Consider the following 21522-nt stretch of genomic DNA (forward strand, 5'->3'; position numbering starts at 1 on the left):
GAGTTTGTCAGAAATGCCCGAATGGGGTATTGTGTCAAATGCCTTGGCCAGGTCAAGGTAGGCAGTGTGAATGATCCTGCCCTCATCCATTGCTTTGCTGACCTTCTCAAAGAAGTCCACCAGGTTGAGTAGGCATGATCTTCTCTTGATGAAACCAAACTAAGTTGGGTCCAGTGTCTGGAGGTTTACTATAGCTCAACTGATCATCTCCATGATAATTCTTTGCATGGCTTTACATATAAGACTACTGAGACTTCAGGGTCTGTGGATGGCCCACCTTTGTGCAGATGGATGACTGCTTTCTTTCTACATTCATGAGGCACAAATCCATTTTGGAGGCTACAGTTAAATAGTAATTCCAGAAGTCCTGATAGGTCATCTTTCATGCTATTTAGAAGGCGTCCTGGGATATTGTCCGGGTCCACTGATGTTCTTGGTCTTAGAGAGAGCATTACGGACCTGTTCCCTAGTGATAGTAGGGGGAGTTACATTTGATGATATTTCCTGAGGGAAGGTTGATGGGGAGAGAGGAGTAAAGTTGGAGCTGAATTTATCATCCAGGAGGTTTGCTATATCGTCTGGCTCTATATAACTGGCTCCATTTACAATGAGCTCTGCACACAACTGTGTATTGCCTTTGAGGTTATGGACATAGCTAAAGAATGCTTTGTGGTTGTCCTTGGCCTGGGAGGCCAAACTTACCTCGTTTAGCTTTGGTAGACTTTATTTGTCCTCTGAGTAGTTTGTTTAGTTTGATGAGAGTGCATTTATCCTGCTGGGTGCTGCACCTCCTAATTTTTGCTATGATTCTCTTCCTCCTGTTATACATCTGATTGATTTTGTGATTCCACCAGGGTGGCTTATTTTTTTTTATCTTTGATCTTGATTTTTACCATTAAATTTTATATAGCTGAAGAAAAATATATTTATTTTTCACTGTGGTAATAAGGCTTACTTCATATTTCATTTTAACATTTGATCACTCTGTCTACAGCTTTGTTGTTTGTTTGTTTACCCTAATTTTACAATTTGCTGAGATTTTTTTTGTTATAAACTATGTACTATATTCTTTTTCTATTGTAAGCTCTGCCAAAGAGGGATGTGCTTAAGTTTCCCAGTATATTTCTGTCTTATTGGAAATTATTTGTCTATGCATTTGTTCAGTCATTCATTCTACGATATAATCCAGTCATTCTCAGAAGGAAACAGTGCGACAGTGTGTCTTGTTTATCTTTTAAGTGCATTTAACATTTTATTTCTACTCGTCCTTCCATTCCATGGTTTCCTTTTTTCACCTCTCTCGTGTCCTGTTGAATGCTTCTCTTGATTCTCCCGTCACTACCCATTTTGAAAAGATCATTCCAGGAGGTCTACAACTGTCTCTGTAAGAATATATTTTTGCAGCCCTAGGAATTAGATGGTCTCTTCATTTTAATTCCTGTGCCCCTCCCTCATCCTCTTTAGAGAGTAGTCTTCACAGCTTCTGAGCATGATCTTATACAGCATTATTATATCCACCTCTCCCATGTAGTAAAAGTGAGAACTGATACAACTCCTCTAGTTTTTGGTCATACCCTTTTTCTACCATCCTACACACAGCCTTCTGTTGGCTTTCTTCTGGACTCCTAGATGCCTGATATCTGTCTTTGTCCATGGCTTCCAGAACTGTGCATAGTACTCCACTAGGGGTATTGCCATGGACCATTAGAGCAGAAAAAATATCTACATACTTTTGGAGTTTATCCTTCACAGTATAAACCCCAGCACTGTATTTCCTACGGATATTAACCATTCACTCTGACTTTGGTGGCCCAGTCTAAGTGTGATCAACACCTTTAAGCACTTTTCCTACTGTGTAGAGAACAGATCTACACTGCCCAGCTGATACTTCTTACAAGTGTTTTTCTATCTGAAGTGCAGTTCTTTATATTTTGCCTGTAATGAATCTCAGCTGTCATCATTCTGCACATTTGGTCAAATTTTCCAAATAGTTCCATAGATTCTTGCCATCAACTTCAACGACTGTTAGCAGTGAAGCTAGTCCTGTTTTTTTTTTTTTTTTTTTTTAGTTTTACTCAAATATAATCTGAAATAATTTATTTGTGGTTGGGGCATTTCATTTTGTCTGAATGCATTTGTTCCAGTTTTTTTCTTCTTTGTGAGGTGTTTTGCTAAGTAGTCATTGCTGACTGAAGTCTTGTTAGAGGATGTTTCTTCAAGATTGCTGCTTGGAACAAGAATGAAAGGAAAGTGAATTATACACTTTTAAATGTATTCTGCTGTGTTCAGGCTTGTGTAATATCTGAATAAGAATATGTAAGTAAGGGGGTACACGGGATGAATAGGGACTTCCCCCTACAAAATAAAACATTTTTTAACATATTTTCTTGTTTTTTATACTTTAGACATGTTGCCATTATTTTGTTTTGGATCATGTAACATTTTTATGCTATTAATTTTATTTATTTTGCATTTGTTTATCAGGAAAGTTTGACTGGGCAGAAAAGCTACTTTTGAGAGGAGGCCCAGGGTGAAAAGCTCCAAGATGCAAAAAAAATTACAATAGTTACAAAACTTACAATAAAACATAAAAGGGTAAGTTAATAATAATAACATACTATAAAAATAAATTTGAAATGTAATACAGTGCTATGCATAGTTAAAACAGATTAAGAAGATTGTTTTAGAGTAAAACATATAGGAGATACGAGGAAAAGTGAAAGTAAGATATAGTGGTCTAGTTAAAGTAGTAAAGAATATAATAAAAGAAAGTGGTAAGAAAAATTAAGTTAAGGACAGTACTGTTAGTTCTGAAAAAGTTATGTAATTACATAATCCCTCTTTCCCTTTCCCATTTATGCACCATATTGTACATCAGGCAATGAGCACTATTCAGTACTCATTGTTTCTGTAGCAGTTACGGGTTTTACAGGCTCAGGTTGCTAGCCCAAGGCCCGACCCTCCTTAGAGGGTGCACCACACACATTCACATGCACACACTTACATCTAGGGCCAGTTTAGAATGGCCAATGCGCCTACTGAATGTCTTTGGAATGTGGGAGGAAATCAGAGCACCCAGAGGAAACCAATGCAAACATAGGAAGGATATGCAGGCACCCCAACCAAGAATCGAACCGGAGAACCTCTTGCTGTGAGGCGACAACGCTAACTGCTATGCTACTGCACTGCCCATTACATAATCCCAGTTATGATTCATTAATTAACTGTTAATTAAATCAGAATCTTTGAGAAGAATTCTAGCCAAGACATAAGCAAGTGCATGTCCATGTATCTGCTAGGAATTTTTTATGTTTTAAATTTAAACAGAGTAAGGGAGTTCATCTGTCTAACCTGGTAAGGTATATTGGAATCAGGTAGATTAAGGAGTGATTTATCTGATGAGCGCTACTTAAGGAGCATGGCTGAACAATATATTGAACACTAGGGTATTTTATGGGGACTCAAGTTGTTTGTATGTTTTCATTTATTTCTCACACTGCAGGATTTGAAGAGTCTGGTTTCATGCTAACATAGTGGAAACATTTAAAATAAACTTTTTATTAGTAATGAACACAGGAAAAGCCTTGGGGTACTCCACAAGACACTTCCCTTTCTCTTGACATCTTCCATCTCACCACAATAATGTCTGTCTGACCCTTCAACTATGGAGTAGTTCCTTTCCTCAGTCTTGGCTCTAACCCCAACATTTATAGTTTTCCTAGCAGTTGCATGTAGAAAACTGAGTCAAAAGCTTTGCTGGAGCCTAGGTACACCACAGTTACTAGCAATCCACTTCAAGTTCTCCTTCAACCAATTCATAAAACCAAATCAGGTTCAAATGACATCTCTAGATAACACACTAAACTAAAAAATAAAAAAAGAAGGAAATAACCGCACAATGGTGTAGCGAGGTTCAATGCTCTGACTCTGATAAAGCCTAAGATGGAGAGGTGAAAGGGCTCAGTCAACATTAAATCATTGAACCTCACTACACCATTGTGCAGTTATTTCCTTCTTTTTTTTTTTGAGTTTAGTGTGTTATCTAGTGTTAGTTTTGCCCCATGTGAGGCGAACTGCTTGTGTTTCAAATGACATCTCTGTTTGTCCATAAACCTGAGATGGATATTATTCTGGTACTTATTATCTTCTAGAGCTCTGCGAAAGCAGCCAATGTTTCCTTTAGGATTATCTCCATGAATATCCATGCTGCTGTCTGGACTTTCACTGCTGTAGGGCTTTCACTGCTTCGCTTCCCTTATAAAAGGGTATTACCCTTTTGTTTACCAGTCTTCAGGCACTTCAGCACTGACTAATGGTCTCCTGAAGGGAAGGGGCCTCTGCCTCACCTAGAAAGCTTTGAAGGATCCAGTTCTGTGTGACATTCTACATGTTCTCAACACAAAAATGCCTTAAACACCTGCACAAAACAACTAAACTTCCTCTGCAGCATAAACAGGACCAGCTGACAAGATAGATAACTTTCTCAAAAGTCTCTCTCTTTTATGGAATAGACTTTCCTTAGATGTAAAGCAAAGTATCTTCCTGACCCTGTTTATGTGCAACCTAATGAATTCATCCTGGTCTAGCCCCTCAAGCCTTTACTGGAAAGGGAGAAAATTAGGCAGTAGTTATTCATTTCGTAGGGTACTAAAGAATTGAGATCTTAATGCTAGGCTACAAATGATAAAGCCAATCAACAAGATGTCTGGCATGAGATTTTAGCACACTAGATAGTTTCCTGGGGGACCCCAGGAGGATGTCTATCCAAGCCTTGTGTCTTTTTTCCACTAGAGTACACAATTCCCTGTCCAGTTCCTCTTTTTCTTTACTGTTGTCTGCATTTTGCTCTACTTATTCTGCTTATCTTACACCCAACACTGCAGTCTCCTTGTCTTTTGTGACTATAGGGGGAAGTTTTCATTCAACAGCTCTACTTTCACACTATTTTCCAAGGTCTCACAATCTTTGTCATCCTATCCAGGTCTCTCCATTTCTTCCTCCTAGATACTCTATATTATTAAAAAAAAAAATCCTATCTATTTAATCCTATTAATCTCAAGGAAGAGGACAGACAAAAGTTAAAAGACACAAGAAAAAAAAATAAAGCATATCATAAGCCAAAGAAAAATTCCATTTATTAGTTGGAGTCATAAGAACTAATCATATTTACAGTGATAGCACTAAAAACGCTAAAGTCAATACTGGGAAAGGTCAACTATTACCCAAAAAACAAGCAAAAGCATTTTAGGTGGCAAGCCAACCCTGCTCTCCTTACACCCAGACATCTCTAAATAAGTGACTTACAAAATCACTCAAACTTATGAGTAAGTGGAAAACTTCCTTATCTGCAAAATTCAGTGATCTCAAATTAGTAATTCAACATTATGTGACAAAAATAAGTTTATCTCACATCAGTCAACAATCATTGCTGTGAAAATACCTGCATTAACAAAACCCTGATCAGACATTTTTTTTAAATAAAGATCCAAGGAGTTTAGGAAATTACAGATGCTTGTACTATTGAAATAAAAAACAGAGCCAAAAAATATGAATTTTGTGAGATGAATGATTCATTGATCAGTGAGTCGGAAAGCGATAGAGAGAAAGGGGAAGAGAGAATTGTCTGTGGCATTAAAAATGATCAAGTAAAGGGCAGATGGCTGAGAGAATCAGAAATTAGTTTAGATAAAGTACTGTGTGTGTGTAGAAGGAGTGAAATTATTACTATTTTTTAAACACCTTTATTGAATTATCACTTGAGGTATAGGCAAATTTACATTTAAATAAAAGTAATCAAACCATATTAACAAGTTCACATTTACAGACATATATCACATATATTGTTATATATCTTATAATCTAAGCTGCATTGCATACAATAGTCAATTCCTGCCTTCTATTAAACCTCATTTCAAAACAATTTTATGCATGCATTGTTCCCACAATTTCCAATTTCCATTTTTTGTAATTTACTCCTAGTCTTTTCTAAATATCCCACTTCTTGTTTTTTTTATCTCTGCTACAATATTCACTACTTCAAATATAGCTGGTTTAGATTTTAATTTTCATTTTCTAGTAATTGCTGTTTTGGCAGCCAACAGAATTAAACTTTACAAGGCCTTACTATGTCAACGCAGTTCAGATCCTATATCCCAGCTCAAAAAATACTGTCTTTACTGACATTCACTTACTTGCCTATTATTCCTGGCAGAGTACTCTGTAGGGAATTTTTTTAAGTCTGCCAACTCAAACTGCCAAATTATATGCTTCCATTTACCTCTTTCTTCCCCAATACACCTACAACATTTGCCATCTACCTTAGAAAAAACACTTTGGAGTCTAATTGAGGTATAAAAATATCTGTGCAAACACTTCCAGGCAAAATCCTAAATCTTCTAGATTCTGTAACATATTCAGGAGCCATATATGTCCTCCCATTATTTCTTTGTGCATTGCATATCTAATCTTACTTCACAATCTTTTCTGACCTCTTCTGATTGATTCCTATAGTTACCTTGCAATATTTTATATGCACTACTAATTATCCCATTTTTAACAGCAGCTTCTGTTCTAGATTCAGCTAAAAACTCAAGCAGTGCAGGTCTTTCATTTCCATGATTCCTTTGTCATATTCTCCAGTAAATTCTAGCTCCCTCTTGTCTATTCTCTATTCCATTAATTGCAGTCATCCCGACAGGGAGACTCTCCTTTCTCCATTCCCATGGTGGCTTAGTTCTTAATATACTTTCTGCTACTTTAAGAATATAATATTCTGTATGACTTAAGGATCTGCACCCAAAATCCCATTTTTCCTTATTTCTTGAATGAATTCTCCCTGCTTCATCATTATCATCCCTTTCCACTTTGAACTGCAGCTTTCTGTTTGTGTAATGTATAAGAGCTTTAACTCTGTGGCTCTAACATATCCCTTCAGATCAGCTAATCCTAAACCTTCTTGATCTATTGGAAGGATTATTTTATCCTACTTGACTCTTAACATTTTCTCCTCCCAAACAACATCTTTCAACTCTTCATTAATTACTATCCACAACTTTTAATCTGGTTGATAAAATATGCCTGAATTGTGTATAAAACTAAATGGGCTAAAACATTTTACTGCTTGTATCTTGTGATCCATATCCATAGGCAAGAGCTTCCAGTTTCTCAGTTGTTGTATTATCTTTTTGTTTAGTTTATTCCCAAATATACTTAGCTGCCATAACTGAATCTTTTTTTTATTTTTACTCTTAAATACTTCATTTCATTGTGTCCCTATACATGTGGATATTGTTGGACCAATTAATGTGTGGGTACATAGTTTATAGCTATAGTGTTTGTTTTACCTTCATTCATTTTGTATCCCTGAAAAAAATGGAAAGGTCTCAGAATATTCCACAACATTGAGATGTCCTTTTCTGGTTCCATCAGGTACAAAATAATATCATCTACAAATAAAGCCAACTTTTTTATCAGCATACCAGTTATATGCTCAGACTTCTGATTCCCTTATTTTCTTTGCCAAGAGTTCTAAATATAGTGCAAATAATAAAGGGGAAGGATAGCCCTGCATGTTTCCTCTCTCTAGACACAACTTATCAGAGATGAAAATTCCCACTTTGATTTTTGCCTCTGAACCCTCATATATCCTTCTAACTAACCTTATTTTATCAGGAGATGCAAATGGTTCCACTGTTGTACTCATAAAATCCCAACTTACTCTGTTGAATGCTTTCTCTGCATCAACACCTACCAATAACAGCAGTATGTTTTACATTCTGCTTCCCTCTGGGTCACCATTGTTTTATTAATGTTGTCAAATGTTTGCTTACCCTCCACAAAACCACACTGGTCAATATCTATCAATGTTGGCATCACCTTTGCCATTCTTTTAGCCATTATACACATAAACACTTTATAATCATGGTTTAAAATTGAAATGCCCTGGATCAACTAGTCCATTGTCCCACCAGGGGCTCTAATATCCTAGACCTGGTCATTACCAACATGGGAGATAGATGCTTCACACCAGTGGTCAGCCCCTCATTGGTCAGGTCTGACCATAAGCAAATCACCCTTGACATCCACATCCCACCCCCACTCCCCAGTAAGGAAACCTCCTTAAAAAACTTCTCCAAAGCCAACTTCAAGCTACTGAAGTCAGAAGTGACAAACTTCACAACACCCACGCAGACGGGATCTGGAAGTTCGACTGCAGAATCCTACACTAAGGCACTGTACGAGCACATCCACTTGTGCATGAATCGTGCCATCCCAAACAGAACCAAGATGCTCTTCTCCAAAAAAAGGAAGCCAATCTGGTGGTCCCCTGCTATAAACAAACTATACAACAGAAGGAAGAAACTGTTGCAAAAAAGAGGAAAATCCCAGGATGCAAAATACTCCCTCACCAGCCTCAGTAAGAAGCTGAGATCCCTCATAAAATCGTCAAAAGCTAGTTACGAAAATAAAATTGCCAAAAATTCCAAAGACAACCACAAGGCATTCTATAGTTATGTCAAGAATCTAAATGGCAATGCTCAGATCTGCTCTGAGTTACAACAGAATGGCATTAAATATACTGATCCCAAGGATATTGCCAATATCCTGGCAGATGGATTTAGTGCCAACTTCACCCACCTCTCACCCCCTAAAGGGCCCATCTCAATACCAAAAGATTGCCAAATTCCGATATTCACGGCCACACAGGTAAAAACTGCACTCTCCAAAGCTAAGAATACAGGATCCATGGACCAGATGACATCCCACGCTGTTTACTACATGAACTACAAAATGAACTGGCACCTCACCTAAGTGTCATGTTTAATCATAGCCTCACCTCAGGCTTCGTGCCCACTGAGTGGCACACAGCTACAGTTATCCCGCTCCACAAGGGAGGATCTACCTTGGATCCCGGGAACTACCGTCCCATTAGTCTGACAAGCCTGATTTGCAAGGGCATGGAACGCATTATCATGGAAGTTATAAACAAAGACATTGGCAACCTTCAAACACTGGACCCCACCCAGTTTGGGTTTGTGAAGGGCCGATCTTGTCTCCTGAATCTGATTGACTTCTTCGAATCAGTCTCCAGAGCTGTGGACGAGGGTAAGGCAGTCCACACAGCCTATCTGGACCTCGCCAAGGCCTTTGACACCATCCCCCACTCTGGAATCATAGATAAACTTACTAAGCTGGGCATAAATCCCTACATCACTCAATGGGTTGCTAACTGGCTTACTGACAGAACCCAGACAGTAAAATTAGCCAACTCCAAATCCAGCTCCAGACAAGTGGAGTACCTCAGGGTTCAGTCCTGGGACCACTCTTGTTTGGCATCTACTTCTCTGAAGTACAGGCCAACACTAAGGGACTCTGGCTAACAAAGTCTGCAGATGACTGCAAACTGGGAGCCATTACTGAATCCCCAAATGATGTGGATATTCTAAAAAAGGGCCTTAAAGAAACAGATGCCTGATGCCAGAGCCATGGGCTCAAGCTTAATGCCAAAAATGTATAGTTATCCCCTTTGGAAAAAAACATGTACCCATGAATTACCACATAAGTGGCAGGACACTAAACATCGAAAGTGTGATGAGAGACTTAGGGACACAGGTGGACAGTGGTCTCACTTTCGATAACCACATTGCCACAACAGTCAGGAAATCCTTCTATGTGGCACACCTCATCACTAAAGGCTTTTCATCCAGAAAAAAGGAGGTCATTGTCCCACTGTACTCGTCCCTCATTAGACCCATTATAGAGTATAATGCCCCATTTGGTATGTACCTCACAAGACATCTGCAACAGTTGGAAAGGCCACAGAAATACCTCACTGAAAGAATCACAGGCCTAAAGCAGATGCCATATACTGACCGTCTAAAAAACTCCAGCTATACTCTGTGGCATATCGTCTACTCAGAGGCGATCTCTGCTTAACATACAAGGCCATGCCAAACCCTGAGCTGTTGGACATGCTCCACTTAAAGAAATCCCAATCCCTCAGAGCCACACGCTCCAGGGATCTAAACCTTGTCATCACAATGAACAAAACATGCTGGAGGGATAGGTTCCTGACCCAGAGACTCCCCATACTCTGGAATAGACTTGCCCATACATATCAAGCAGAGCGCCTCATTGGCCCTCTTCAAAAGGAACCTTGATGATTGGATGGGAGATAGGAAATTCACCCCGGGGATCATGTCAGTTGCCCTGCTAGATAGGGGCCTGGAGAAGTAAATACTGTGGGAAGAAATATCCAGGGAATTGTTATGGCTAGGCTTGCATAAGCCATAGGGCCGATAGCCTTGTACCAACCTATGAACCTATGGGCCTATATGAAGCTGGCTCAGATGGGTCTTTACCGTATTACAGCCACCATAGCTTTTTTCCAGGATGTTGGTGCCTCCTCCCCTTTTAAAATACTGTTAAACAAAATCTTCCAGATGAATACTGGAAAATGTGAATCAGGACACAATTAAAACTCCAAACAATGTGGTGTATGTTAAGCGCTTTCTTTTGTTTAATGATAACGAACTTCTTCAGAACAAACGGACATTGCTAATGAGACTATTTAAATACAAATAAGTTAATTGTTTAAATTAATTATTAAACCAATCAGTTATTCCATTCAGTGAAAATCCATCAATCAATTGTAAAAATTTACATCACTTAAAGGAAAACCATGGATGCAGGAGCTTTGAACACTTACTAATATAAAATTGTTTTGTATATATGTATATAAAAAAAAAACAGATCAATTTTCTTATAAAACCTGATGAACTGAAATTAATTATACAATCTGTCATTTAAAAGACATTTTACATTCAATGTGCCATTAAGCCCAGGAGCTTGGTCAGCTTTTAAAAAAAAACTTGCCCTTTTAGCTCTTTAATTTCAAGGGCATTATTATAGTTGGTAACATAAGGTATAAAAGAATATATGAACATCGCTTGGCCATTAAAAATAAAGATGTTAATAATGTTTGGCCAAACATGAAATGGAGTGTTTAGATTTTAAGAAGTTTACATTTTTTGTTTTAGATTTCATTGATGTGTCACCTCTACGTTTTCCAGTATTCAAGTGTTTTTGTTCGTGGATTGGTGGTTTTTGTAGATTATCTAGTCAGAAAATCATCCAGATCTTTTATCACTTTCTCCCATACTAGCTTCCAAACCTCCACAGGAAGACCATCTATTCCTGGAGATTTTCCTGCAGTTTGGTTATGCATCTTCATTTTATCTCATCTAGTCCTATCTTAACTATTAGTTTCTCAGCCTCATCTACCTCTAACCTTGGTATAACTAAGTTTTCCATAAATAACTGCATTTGTTCTTTTTCTTGATTTCCCCACTTCACTGCATTACACAAATTTTCATAAAAATTCCAAAATATCTCTAATACCTATAGGATCCTTGGCTATTCCTCTTGTTACAGGCTCCCCAAGTTTAGCAACAACCCTTTATACTTTCTGTTGTGCCAAAAGTTTTTGGGCTCTGAAGTTATTATGAAAAAACAGTTTCTTAACAGCAATCTTTCTAAACTCATGCATATTATCCAGGTATTCCTTTTTTTCTGTTTAACTTATTCTGGGAGAATCCCCTTATTTTGTAATACTTTAATCTCTGTCATCTCCTCTAGACAATTCTTATTACTTAACCAGGTTTCTTGTTCTTTTGTTTCTATCCTATTTTAAATTCCACTTTCATTTTATTCCACTCGCTATCTATTACTTCTATCTACCATAGTAACTCCTGGATAATTTCCACTATCCATTCCTCAAATTCCTCTCTTTTTAACAGGTAGGTGGGGAAGTGCCAGTGTCTCATTTTTATTTCATTACCCTGCATGTTTATCTTAGTAATTATTGGTGTGTGATCTGAAATAGTTATTTTATGTGCATGAAAGTTCTCAATTAAATGGTCATGTTCTACTACTTAATTCACTTCTTTTATACCAAATATTTTCATAGGTTTCTTCAGAAATCTACCCTCTTTTGTTATAGTTTCCCTTATATGCCCCCAGATACATCCTCATTGTTGCATATCAAATTCCATTCCCCACCTATAAGTAATATTTCCTGCTGAAAGCTGATTCTTTTTCCTGAATTTTTAAACTCCAAAATAGCAGTTTTAGGTGGAATGCAAATACATGGCAGCATAATCTTCATCCTTTGCCAGTAACCCCTTACTACTACAAATCAGTCATTATTATCATTTTTTTTTTCTTATTCAAGCACTACTGGAACTCATCTAGCAACTAATATAAGCACTCCTCTTTTCCTTTCTCTCTGATATTCTACAGAATATCCATCCTGAAATCCTTTCTTTATCAAATTCACATGCTCAGTACTTTCCAAATGTGTATCTTGTAATATTGCTATTTGCACTCTGCATTTTTTAACATAATTATTGTTTCCTTTTTGTCAGTACCTGTGAGACCATTCACATTCCAAGATAACATGGAAAGTATTGCCACTGTAGTAAGAAGTCATTATTACACTATTATATATGGCAGCTTTTTAAATGTCTATTTCCAGCTTTTGTGATATATGCACCAATTGTTTGGGAGGCTACTCCTTTATATAGTTTTTTTCTTATCATCAACACTGGAACCTATGTCACATTTTACAAGACTTTTTGTTTTAACAAAACCCCTCAGAAATACAACCCAGAATCTGTTAATACAAACACACATAACTATGTACATCTTCAAATAACATAGTCTAACTCTCCTGATAGGAATACTTGTGCCAAATAGATAGCTGCTAAGATGGGCCCTAATTAACATGAAATTGAGGTTATACATGCTAAGATGCATGTTATTGCTTGTGCTTCAACTCACACTAATTGGTGTCTATTTTTTTATCTTAATTCCCCCTCCTCAGATGTGGAAACTACTTGCATACATTTAGAAATCATTAAATTTTAGCCTTGAAGAAACCAGCGTACTTTCATTGCCCTATTATCATCTTGCCTCCACTGAAAAGTAAGACAAAAAAGAAAAAAAATGTAGTCCTCTGTTGTAGCATGAAAAATAATCTGAAACATTTATTGTTAAAGGAAAACTTTGCATTACATTCTATGTTCTCAAAGTTACTTGTTTCCACTTAAAATGTGTTATTAGATTAAACCAAAAGTCTTAATCCAGACATTCACCTATGCAGACAGAAAACATATCAGCTCTCTATATATTGATTTGTCTACATTTACACCCCATCTCCCTCCACAATCCAAGATTACAGCCTATTAACTTAAATATGCTTTTGTCAAGTTTTTCTTCTGTTTTTGCACTGTAATACCTACATTTTTAATAACAAAAAAGAAAGAGAAAAGGAAGAAAAAAGGCATCTGTTTAACAACTTTATCACATACAGGCTTAACTAAAATACTTTACTATAAAATATGCAATTCATTTTGTGAAACATTTTATAATAATATTGTTAAAAAAAGAAATTGTTTTACTTACTTGCATTTACCCTTTTCCTTCTTCTTCTCCTCCTCCTCCCCTCGCAGTCCTTCAAAATATTAATGACATGAACCGAGGCAAATGCTTTTCAGTTCCTCACAAGGTTAAAAAAAGTCAACTAAAGTACACTCTTTCCACCTATTCTTATACAGCCATATTTCACAAATGCTATTAATGCTTGTCTGTCTTACATTTATTTACTCATTTCCATGTTACTATTTTTTTTCCTGTTCATCTCCATTTCCCAACTACAGATTCAGGTTCAATTCCACTATACTTCCAATTTTTCTGGTAAACTCCTGTGATTTTCTCTGACTATCAAGGATTTTCCTTTGGAACAGTGGAGAAGGTTTCACTAGAAAAGTCTAGCCATGTTCTTTATTATCAGAAAAATGAAAGATCCTCTTTCTGCTTGGTGGCTTATTTTTTGTTGGACAAACTTTTGCATTCCCTCCTTAACTTGTTCTACATCAAAAATAACGTTGATCCCCCAGGAAAAAAATATTCTGAAGACAGCTGGAATATGACAGCTTGAATCACACCCCTCCCTCTTGACATCATCTAATTACTGGAATAAATGTGTTTCTCTTTTAACTGCTATACAGTAAATAATCATATTCCACAAAATTTCTACTATCTCCAACTTTTAGTACTTTGCCCTTTTGCCACAGTTTTGTCAGGATCAACTCTTTCTCGTATGTTTGCTTCTTTACTAATAAAGGTCACAGCTGCTTTCTCATGTCCAGATGTGGGGCATACACATTGCTTTCAATTAACAGTTCATGCTGTGAAATACCAGTCCAATTGCTTACTTGTGAATTTATAAAATTAAAAAGTCTGTTCCTTCTAGTTTCTCTGGTACAGCACAAAATCTCAGATTGTCCCTATGTGCTCTGTCCTCTAATTCTACCACTTTTTGAAACATCTCTTCTTGAGTGGTCTTATAACTCAGCCAGCCTTTTCTTCATTTTGACCTCTGATTGTTGCAGTTTTATCAGCACATCTGAATATGTTTAAATCTTCTTATATTTTTCCAAAGTTTTATTTGAGTTTATATACTCCTTCAGTGTTTCATTTATTTTAATCAGCTCTGAGTACAACTGACTTATTTTTCTCTAGATTACTGGAAGCCATGTTTTGCACCAAAGCTGGAGCTTGAACTACTTTTTGCTGAACAGTTTTAGGATTCTTCCCAGTCAGTGTTTTCTCTTCACCTTTTCTAGTTGATTTTCCTTTAGGCTCACTTAACCTTTTCAATTTGGGTTTACCTTTGCAGGCATCCAGACAGTGTACTCACCAGCAAGTAACTGAATTTTACTCAAGCTGATAATATCACTGGCTGTTGTCTCTCAGTTTCTGTTTTCTCATTGGGAGACCTAAAGTTAAGTTGTTGATCAGTGTGCAGCCATCTTGAGACTCTCTAGAAGGAGTGAAATTATGCGTGTACAGCTGAAGGAGCTCACAGAGAAAACCAAAGTGTTTAAGATTAAAACTATAACTGAAAATAATGATAAAATTAGACATAAAGGCAGCACAAGATGTAAAAATAGAAAGGCAGACAGGAATGACATGAAATGCTATCAGGAAGTGGTCAGAAAGTCCTTCTGTGTAGCACATGAGATTACTAAGGGTTTTGCATCCAGGAAGAAAGAAGTCATTGTCTCCCTCTACTCTTCCCTCATTAGGCCAATCATTGAGTGCAATGACCCATTTGGCATGTACCTCACTAGACACCTGAAACAACTGCAGAGGTTGCAAAAGTACCTCACAAAGAGGATCCTAGGCCTTAAACACTTGTCCTTTATGGACAGACTAAAAAAAAACTCCAACTATTATCTGTTTCATATCGCCTACTTAGAGGCACTCTCTGCTTGACTTACAAAGCCATGTCTGACCCAGCTCTGTTAGAAATGCTACATCTAAAGAAATCCCAATCTCTCTGCACCACACACTCCAGAGACCTCAACCTCATTACCTCAATCAACAGAACGTGCTGGAGGGACAGGTTCATACCCCAGAGACTGCCCATGCTATAGAATAGACTTCCCATACATGTTAAACAGAGTACCTCACTGGCCCTCTTCAAGAGAAATCTTGATGAGTGGATGGGAAATAGAAAATTTACCATATCTAACTTGCATATTGGTTTCAACGGTTTATCACTTATGTCTCATAAACTCTGTAAAGCCTTTTTCAAAGGAACGTTAATGCTCAGGCCTCCATTTAAAGAACCCTCTGCTCCATGGGATTTGTATTTGGTACTGCAGTCTCTCATTTCTCCCCCCTTCAGCAACGTGTAACTTAAATGTTCTTGTCCTGGAAAACCTTATTTTTGACAACTATCACTTCAGCCACGAGAATATTAGAAATTCAAGCCTTGTCAAGTTGGCCTGCAAACCCCCCTATATGATATTTCATAAGGACAGTCTTCCTCAGGACAAATCCTTCTTTTTTTGCCAAAGGTTGTTTCAGAGTGGGATAAACTGAGAGACAGGGAGAGAATCCCAGTCCTCGGACAGAGTGTGTTCCCTATGTGCTCTTAAGGGAAATTGTGCTTGATGCAGAGAGCTGCATCTGGAAATACTAGGTGTATCCATTTTTGTTCTAAGTGAATGTCCCTCTCCAGTGTCAGTGGTGAGGATTCAGGCTCCTTGATTACTGGCCCATGGTGGGTATGTCACACTATACATTTCAGCTATCTACTTTTGAAAAACAGAATTAATAAATACATAAACAATGACTGAGAAATGTATTTTAGCTCACTACTGTTAGAACCATATATTTACATCATGCCTCCTTACCTTCTACCCCTAAAAGGACAACCACCTTCAGTGTACCCTATTGATTTCAGACTGGGATAAAGCTGACAAAACAAATACAGCATAATATTTTTGCTGTCAGACATATATTTGAGAAATATGTTGGCCTGTTCCTGTTGTACTTTTAAACTTGGTGGCTTTTGAGCTACCCACCCTACTAAAGATTTAGCTTTAGAAGCTCCTCTCCATCTCATATCATCTACTCATTCTACTGGGCAGTGAAAGATCAAACTGGGAAAGTCCCCCTACTGAAACTCACTGCAACCGCCTCTATCATCTCATCTTCTTGGGTTAAGGATCAGGGACAAAGACCCAAAATCAGGCACAGAGTTTTAGATATTGCTCTTATATACTTAGAAATTTTTAGAATAACAAATTTTGCATTTGCAACCATTTTGTGAAAAATAAGACATCTGTAACTCACATGTCAGTCATTACATAGTGACTACAATCCACAACAATTTGTCAGAAAACCATAAATTTTACCAGGAACAGGACAAAAACATGAGGCAAGCTCAGGGACATTTGAGTGCAACACCCCTAGACACAGCGACACAGACACACACACACACACACACACACACACACACAAAAAAAAAATCAGTTACAGACACTTGTACAACTGTATGTACCTCATATTTCTGCTTGTGATCAAATGAATGCATAAATAACAGTCCAAAAACTTGTTTCAGCTCACTGCTGTCTGAACCATATAGAGTAGTGCACTGCAACCACTCTGTCTACCCTCTCAGACTCTTAGCTCAGGAATCAGGGGACAAAACAAAATAATGTAGGGGCAAAGACAAAAAATTGGGATAAACTTTAAATACTATATTTAGAAAGTTGCTATAATAACAGGCTTTATAAGCAAATAATTGCTATAATAATATGACCAGTAAATCAGTAAAGTTAAGTTTGACTTGGCATACAATCAGCTCAGATTTGTAGCACCATCATAAATAAGCATCTCACACAGAAAATACATTTCATTATAAAACAATGGTGTATTGTTGACACATGCCTGACCTACGAGCTTAAAGCAAGGTTCAGTAAAACATAACGTAGATGACTAAGTCTAATTTTGCTGATAGAAAGTGAAGCATTACTCCAGGACTGCCATTAAAAGATATTATGGTCCAACAGACCTGTTGACAGTGTTTGATGTACACTCATATCACAAATGTACCAACACTGCAACTATAATGTTTTAAAACCAAACTCATTTTAAGAAATTGCACCTCCAAGAAGCACAAGGAAAACATTCAAATTGACGAGCTGTCCATACCGCTCAACATCTTAGAGCAAGATATCTGGACAAAGCCATAAATAATGGGGGAACAATGGCCCAAATATAGGGATACTTTTTAAATATTGTTCTTATAAACTTAGAAAGTTGATAGGATAACAGGTTTTGCATTAGCATGAATTTTCTGAAGGGTATGAAGTCTAAATCTCAAATGTCTGCCAATATTTTCTGATGTCAGTCCCTAATTATTTGCCAGAAAAAGTACAATTGTGTACACTTACCATAAATGTAGATGTTCGAGTGTATTCACTGTTGCAGTCATTACATTTGGGTAATCTGCTGGCAGGTTGCCCTCAATCGGCCTGAATAACAAAGTCTTGGGTCCTGTGTTGGTTGCTTTCTCCTCTTCCATGACGTCAGGGGTATAAAACATGCAGCCGACACCATTTTAATCAGTTTTTCTTGCCCCAGATGTCAGGTGAACCCCAAATGAGGAGCAAAAATATATATATAAACTGTAAATATATAAATGCACATTAGAAACATAAAATTTACCTTCAACTAAAAGCAAATACACCACAAAGGCTTTTGAGTATAGTGAAGGAAAGGAAAGGTATAGAAAGGGGGCTGGCGGGTGGGTAACCCAGACTGCAACAGTGAATACACTCGAACATCTACATTTATGGTAAGTGTACACAACTGTACTATGTTCTTCGTGTTTCACTGTTGCAGTCATTACATTTGGGTACAATCCCAAAGCTATGGCTGGGAGGATGGAACTAAACAGCATTAGGACCAGCTATAAGGCCCTGCAAGACTGCAGTGGCAAAGACTGCCCTAGATTTACAGAAGAGAGGTAAATGATAATGCTTTGTGAACGTATGAACTGAGGTCCAAGTAGCAGCTTCTAGAATGTCTCTGGTAGGAGCCCCTCTGAGAAAAGCTGCTGAAGTAGAGGCAGCCTTGGTGGAATGGGATCTGATCCCCTTGGGCACAGGTTTCCCATGGTGCAAGTAGCAGAGACGAATGCAATGGCTTATCCATTTAGAAATGCTTTGATATAGCTTGTCTGCTTTGATATAGCCTTCCCCTCTGATCCTGCAGCAAATGCTACCAGTAGTTGCTCAGACTTTCTTAGAGATTTTGTCCTGTTTAAGTAGAATCTTAGTTTATTTATTTTATTATTTATTTTATTTTATTTTACATTTGTTTACTGGGCTGGTCCAGCTAGATACAAGTCCATTTTCAGCAGAGACCCGGGGAGAAAAGCTCCAAATACAGACATTAAATAATAGTTGTCTGTGTACATCCAATAAATGCAGAATCCGTTCCCCTTTGTTCTGCGGATTTGGGGAAAAACCTGGCAGGTGAATGGTCTGGTTAAGAGCCACACTGGATACCACCTTAGGCATAAAAGAAGGATTGGTCCTGAGGGCCACCCTGTCGGGGTAAAAAATAATGAAAGGCTCCACTGCCATGAGAGCCTGTAGTTCTGAAACCCTTCTAGCAGAAGTGACTGCCAAAAGAAAAGCTGTCTTCCAAGAAATAAATTTTATATCTGCAGTAGCTGCTGGATCAAAAGGAGGCAGGGTGAGTTTTTCCAGCACAAAATTGAGTTCCCATGCAGGAGTTGGCGCTCTCCTGGGAGGCCTTAAATTTTTGGCCCCTCCGAGATACTGTTTTAGCAGTGGATGAGAAAAGAGGGGAGGCTCTGTGTTGTAATGAGCCGAGATGGCAGAGGCATGGATTTTTATTGAAGAAAAAGATAGGCCCTTGTCAAGCATCTCAGTAAAGTATTGTAAAATCTGAGGAATATTGGGCTTTGCTGTGTGTATTCCTTGTGCTTGGTTCCAAGCACAGAATCTCTTCCATTTATCAGCATAAGATTTTCTAGTACTAGGCCTTCTGGCTTCCAAAATGACATCCAACACATGTTTACTGAGAGATGTGATTTGAATAATTAGTTGATTAGCCATGCTGCAAGATTCAGAGTTTGGAGCTGAGTGTGCAGAATTTGATAGTTCTGCTGAAACAACAGATGAGGAGTTTGAGGCTATACCATGGAAGAATGTGTGAAATATTCCTTAGAAGGGGGTACCAGTGTTGGTGAGGCCAGTCGGGAGCAATTAGAATAATTTTTGTTTTTTCCTGTCTGACTTTTAGAGTACAGGAAGAGGGGGAAAGGCATAGACTGATAGGTTTTCCAGCTGAAGGATAGAGCATCCACTTTCCATGCTTTTTTGTGATGAGTTCTTGTGCAGAATTTGTACAACTGTAAGTTTTGGGGAGAGGCAAATAGATCTCTGTCTGGGTTTCCCCATTTCTGTGTTAACATGCTGAAGATTTGTGGATCCAGTTTCCATTCGTGCGGGTCCATAAGATTTGTGCTTAGGTCGTCTGCCAGAGTATTTTGCTCTCCTGGCAGGAACTGAGCTTGAAGATGTATTTGGTAAGTCAAGGTTGTGTTCCACAAGGCCATGGCTAGTCTGCACAGGGGGTAGGAATGGGTACCCCCCTGCTTGTTTATGTACCACATAACTGTGGTGTTGTCCATCTTTATCAGTAGTTGTCCTGGATGAGGTAAGTCCTTGAAGGCTGTCAAAGCATTCTGAACAGCTAGCATTTCTTTCTGGTTGATATGTAGATGCATTTGGTTTGGGCTCCATTTGCCCTGAATGCATCTCCCTCCCAGGTGGGCCCCCCAAGCATAATCTGATGCATCTGTAGTTAGGGTTTGGGTGGCAGGGGGTAGAGTGAATGACAGTCCCTTGTTTTGGTGACATGTCTCTACCCACCAAAGAAACTTCTGTTGTAGGCAGGGAATGAGAGGAATCATTGTTTCCAGGCTGTGACAATGTTGACTCCATAAGCTTTTAAGGTACCATTGAAGTTTCCTCATATGCAGTCTCGCATATGGAATTAATAGAATGCACGATGCCATGAACCCCAAAGCCTGCAGAATTTGTCTTGCAGATAACTGGGTTTTTGTTGCCATTTGTTTGAAGCATGTTGCCAATTGTATTTGTTTGTCAGGAGTGATGTAAGCCATCTGGACAGTTGAATTCAAGCTTGCACCCAGGAATGTAATTATTTGAGAGGGTACCAGTTTTGATTTCTTTTCGTTTATGGTGTAGTGCCAAGCATGCTAGAGGCCTTTTCACAAACGCCAGATGTGGAAGAAGAGTGTCCTTGTCCTCTGCCTGAATGAGACAATTGTCCAGATAAGGATAAATTTGAATGTTTCTTTGTCTGCAGAATGCAATTACTGGTGCCAGGCACTTTGTAAAGACCCTGGATGCAGTAGATAAGCCAAAGGGAAGTGCAGAGAATTGGTAATGAAAAAAACCTGCTTTGAAGCCGAGGTATCTTCTGCAAGATTCCCTTATTGGAATATGCAGGTATGCCTCTTTTAAGTCTAGAGTTACCAACCAGGCATTCTTGCCTAGCATAGGCAGTAGCTGTTGTAAAGTCAGCATTTTGAATTTTGGAATGTCCAGGAACGTGTTCAGAATCGATAAGTCCAGTATTGGACGCCATGATTTGTCTTTTCTGGGTACCAGGAAAAGTCTTGAATAAAATCCTTGTCCTTTTTCCTTTTCTGGTACCGGTTGAATAGCCCCCATATCCATGAGGGACATGACTTATTTCTGGGCCTCTGCCCACTGGTTTTGTGGCAGATCTGGCCATCCGTTTGGAATTGGCAAAGTATGGAAATGAAATCTGTACCCCTGGGATACTATGTTTAATACCCACTTGTCCTGGGTAATTAACTGCCAATTTTGAGCATGAAGTGCTAGTTTTCCCCCCAAGGGGGCTGCCAAAAGATAAGTGCTTGGAGATGGTAGAGGAAAGTCATTGAGACTGCTTATTGTAGGACTGTGCTTTGTTACCTCCAGATTTGGAGGTGGAGGCACTCCAGTGCTCTGACCTGTAAGATCCCTGTGATTGATATCTGGAGCCTTTTGAGCGCGTAGGTTTGCCCTGAGTGGCTCT

This window comes from Protopterus annectens, chromosome 1.part1 (genome assembly GCF_019279795.1).
Source record: "Protopterus annectens isolate FY-2018-M chromosome 1.part1, PAN1.0, whole genome shotgun sequence".
Taxonomy (NCBI): domain Eukaryota; kingdom Metazoa; phylum Chordata; order Ceratodontiformes; family Protopteridae; genus Protopterus; species Protopterus annectens.